Raw genomic sequence first — 5,339 nt, forward strand, 5'->3', positions numbered from 1 at the left:
CACATATGAGAATTAAACAGATGTCAAATGAAATCAGCAACCAATTCGAACATGTTTATCCATTTGATCTCAAGCCAAATTACACAGATCCCTTGTAGTTCATACAAGGCCAAGCAGAATACCTGGAAGTAGAAACGTAATCAGAAGAAAGAGGATAGGTCAGCTAATATCAGAGAATCAGCAAGGGTAAACCAACAGTAACAAAGCAATCAACACAGCCAATTTTGGTCCGGAAGTGACTCAGTAATTCCAGAATACTTTAAAACCAAATGAACTGATGTATCAACCCCAAAACAGCATCCAAATACCCAGAACAACTTGAAATTAAACCAGTAAACTTCTGAAAAACTTCAGCAATCAAATGTTGAGCTGAAGGCTGAAATTAAACTGAAATTTTCAATGAAACAGTCTATTTTTGGTTTTTCTACTGATTTTTCTATTGTTTTTTTTTTGATTTTTTTTATATAAGACTCAGATCTAGAAGAAGATTTCTTTTAAGATTTGAAATACAAATTATAGATCAGATCTATTGAGAGGATTTTGGGGGGGGGGGGGGAGGAATTTGGAGGCTCGAAAACTTGTGAATCAAGGCAAATGAATGCCTATTTATAGGTGAACTTAGGGTCCAATTTCAGATCTTTCCTTTACCCACTAGTCCCTGTTTTAATTCTATTTTTTATCCTTTATTTTCTGACTTGTTACCCAAGTAACTACCCTAAGTTTACTGAAATATGCACTATAGTCCATCCTAGAAGGTTCTATGCCCATTACAATTCCTATTCTACCCTTACTTTACTTCAACAATTACCAAATCTGATTAAACTACCCTTTTCCATGCCTAAACTACCCTTAGCATCCCCTGAAATTACTGACCAAGTTAAGCTTAATCCATCAGCTATAACCAAACAATCTATTTCTAGGGCTAATCAAACTAGACAAATTAGCTAATCAAGAGGTTGGAACAATTAAAATCAAATTGCAGTAAACAATTATGAGTCGACTAACTGAACCTAAAATCAGACCACTTAAAACGTATATGAATACTGGGAACAGCATTGACATGAAGAACAAAACTTAAGCTAGATCCTGAACATGGAATTACTAATGCAATTACTGAATTAAACTAAACTAAACTAATTAATTACCACTAACCAATAATAACAGTAAAGGATCAAATACTGAAGAAAAATTGAAATCAAAAGTGCCCTAAAGAATTGAAGACTATCCAAACAGATTTAAACAAGAGCATACAGAATCAAAACAGAATCGAACGGAACTTACTAATTTTGAGCATTCGACTGACTATGGGGCGAACTCTGACCAGCTATTGTTGTTTGAATCCTCCGGGATTCTTGACACGTAACATCCCTAATCGTGTGTTTTCAAAAGAAAACACGTGATTAGGGAAATTACGGTCCAAAATCCCCAAGATTTCTGAGTTAGGGTTCTGCCGGACTTTGGGATTTAAAATTTGTAATGTTCCGGGCAGATTCGAGACAAGTGGCTATGGGGGTTGGGTAGAGGAGACTCAGATGAACCTAGGGTGTTAATTTGGGACTATTTGGCATACTTTGGGTCTTGGCCGGAAAATATTCAAACTGAGATTCGACCAATTCGAGGCAGATTCGAGAAAAACTAACCGGGGATTTGGATAGGGGAAGGGGAAAGGGACCTAGGGTGTTAATTTGGACCGGTTTGGGAGAAGTGGTGTCATGGCCGGAAAAGTTTAGATGGAATATTCGACGAGATTGGCTATGATTCGAGGGGAGCTGAGGGCATGGTTGGAAAGAGGGGAGAACAGTGGTTCTAGGGTGTAATTTTGGTGGTCATCGGAGCATCGCCGCCGCCGGCGGCGATTTCCGGCCGGCGGCGCTAGGGCGGAAGACGGTGGTGGATGGTGGGGTGACAGTGGCGTTACAGGGAGTACGAGGAAGATGAATTGTGTTTTGGTTTTTTGTATAATTTTCGGACAGTTTTATTTAATTTTGAGAATCAATCGTGGCCACTGGATTTGGGGAAATGGACGGTCGTGATTAAACGACGTCAAAACGACGTCGTTTTGAGCATGGGGCAATTGGACCGGGCAGGGCGTTTGGGCCAGTGGCTTGGTCCGGTGATTGGGATTCTTTTGGGCTGGGTAAAATGTAACCAAACGGCCCAAAACTGAGTATTATTAAAGCACCCTCTTTTAGATGCTTTTGTTTTCATTTTTATTTCTTTTATTTATTTTTTTGTATTTCATTTTGTATATTTTTTTTTGATTTTATAAAAATGCAAAAATTAAAATGAGACCTAAATTATTTCCAAAATTTAGCTAACTAATTCCTATTTAAAGTAAACTCAAGACCAATTCAACAACTAACAATTAAAAATGCAAAAAATAGACTATTTTTGGTTATTTTCCTTAAAAGAAACAACTTGACCACTAAGTAATCCTTAAATATGAAATTAGATCCTAAATGCAAATGTCAGGCATATTTTTTTTTATATTTTTAATATGAAATAAAAATGCACAAATAAAATGCAAACAATTAACAGAAAATAACACAAAATTCACAAAAGTGTAAAATAATGAAAGAGAAATTATTTTGTTTGAATTTTGGGAATAATTCATATATAGGGCAAAAATCGCGTGCTCACAGGTATTACGTTTGACTACTTTCACAGCTTTAACATGCTTCGATTGGGATGAAGAAGACTTTCTTTCTCACTATCCAAACACTACCAACCCTTGCAAATTCTTTGAGCCGGTTTCCTTTTTCTTTGATTACCCTCTTTGGAACCTGGAAGTTATTATTGTGAAAAAAAATGATGATGAAAAATGAATGAAAAATGAAAAAAAAAATGAAAAGAAAGAGACAAAAGAAATCAAAAACAAAAGTTTCTTGAACTACGTTCGACTTGATTCCAAAAGGATACGTAGGCAGCCTCTCTCTGGGGTTCAGTCACACCAAAACAAAAATCCAATTTTTCCCAAAGTGATACTGGGGCAGATGTTATAATGGTTCGGCGATGGTTTCACCTGAAAGGTTCCAAAGTTGTAATTCAATCCAAATTCTTTTACCCCAAATCCTGTTCAAGTCCTTCGGATCAATCGGCAAAGAGGTTCAAAATGGGAGGATACAATTACTTGGATTTGATGCAACCAAATGAGAGAAATAAAATGAGAGAGTCTTATTGGTGAAAACCTTCAGGGGCACCGTAAGGCGATATTAAGCAGAGAAATTAAAATGAGAGAGTCTTGTTAGTGAAAACTCGTAAAAAGCACTATAAGGCGATGGTGAGAAGAGAAATGAGAGAGGTCAGTTGGTGCAAACCCGCAAAGGGCGCCACTGATCGAAAAGAGGATCCCCACAGTCAAGGGCATCGACAGAGTCCTGAGAAAAGTTTCTCGATTTCAAGGCAACAGTTGTGATGAATTTTTGAGAGTCGGACAGTTTACACGGGTCAGGAATCCAGTCTAAAAGGCATGTCATGTTCATTAAAGTCCACATGTACTCCAGAAATGTCCTTCTTTCCTTTCCCCGAAAGGGATACCTTTTGTATATGTTCATTGTCCATTCCATTGCTTGTTTTTCTTTGAATCCCTTTCGATCTAACTTTTTTCCAAGACCGAGACAAAGAAGGGATGGTAAGACTGATTTACAGGGTTCTCATTTGATATAAGCTAACATGAAAAAAAGGCACCAGTCAAGTTGACCTCAACTGGCCATGGTGGCCGATGCTTTGAAATAAAAAACTCTCGAAAGAAGGAAATCAAATTGAAGTGTCTATAAGGGCAAAATGAAGTTGAAAAGGTTGAGTCCCACGTGACTAACCATCTTGGCAAGGTTTGAAAAGCTAAGGATTCCCCAATGCTTTGAAGTTAAAAAATTGGAAGAAAGAAAGTAAAAGGCCCACAAAGGTAGAATAAAGTTGAAAAGGTTAAGTCCTACGTGACCAACCGCCATGATAAAGATTTGGAAAAGCAAAGGGTTCCCTGGGGCCAGGAATGAAATCGATCTTTAGGAAACAACCAGTTGCAGTTGAAATCGTCATCAAAGAAGCCGACCAAAATCAAGTGACTAAAACACTCAAGGCCACAAAACCAACCACCATTTCAAACTGACAATCGTTCTTTGTATGAAAAATAGGAAAACAGGTTCAATTCAAAGCAACCTTGCAAGAAGCAGGTGCAACCAAAAAGAAACCGCGCGGAGGTTAAAAATAGCTTTGCGGCAACAACCACTACAAAAAGGGAACTCTCCTCCCAAATTCTTTCCCGCATTTTACTCATTTTCTTAATAAAAGGAAAAGAAAAAGAAAAAAAATTCCAAATTATGGTAGTGTAAGGTCTCTAATCCCTAGATGCGTTTTCCAACGTAGGGTGTCCACTTAGTTGATTTTTATTTTAGACATAGGGTCTGCACTCCCTAGTCTCTTTTCCAACATAGGGTCTCCACTCCCTAGTTGATATTTATTTTAGACATAGGGTATCCACTCCCTAGTCTCTTTTCCAACATACGATCTCCACTCCCTAGTTGACTTTATTTTTAGACATAGGATCTCCACTCCCTAGTCATTGTTCCAACATAGGGTCTCCACTCCCTAGTTGATGTTTATTTTAGACATAGGGTGTCCACTCCCTAATCGGTTTTACAACATAGGGTCTCCAATTTCTAGTTGATTTTATTTTAGACATAGGGCCTCCACTCTCTAGTCGCTTTTCCAACATATGATCTCCAGCTCCTAGTTGATTTTATTTTAAACATAGGTTCTCTATTCCCTAGTCTCTTTTCCAACATAGGGTCTCCACTCCCTAATTGATTTTATTTTAGACATAGGGTCTTCACTCCCTAGTCGCTTTTCCAACATAGGGTCTCCACTCCCTAGTGGATTTTATTTTAGGCATGGGGTCTCCACTCTCTAGTCTCTTTTCCAACGTAGGGTCTCCACTCCCTAGTCGATATTTATTTCAGACATAGGGTCTCCACTCCTTTGTCTCTTTTCCAACTAGGGTCTCCACTTCCTAGTTGACTTTATTTTAGACATAGGTTCTCCACTCCCTAGTCTCTGTCTTCTCGGGATGCACTAATCCCGACCTTTTATTGCTTTCAATAATGAAGTAATATAGAGTTTTGTTACCAATAACTCACGAAATTTTTCTAGTGAAAACTAGGGAAAAAAATTTCATTCGTTTGTTTGTTTTGGTGTCTGATCAAGTTTTTACCTCGAGGCACAGGGTTCGAGATGACCAAAAAAAGACGTCTCAATTCAAAATAAAGGAAAGAAAAGAAGAAAAAAGTGAATCCAAATGTAGAAGGGGTGAAAAAGTGTGGACTGCTCAAGACATGACTGAA

Source organism: Nicotiana attenuata, unplaced genomic scaffold (assembly GCF_001879085.1).
Source record: "Nicotiana attenuata strain UT unplaced genomic scaffold, NIATTr2, whole genome shotgun sequence".
In the NCBI taxonomy this organism is placed as follows: Eukaryota; Viridiplantae; Streptophyta; class Magnoliopsida; order Solanales; family Solanaceae; genus Nicotiana; species Nicotiana attenuata.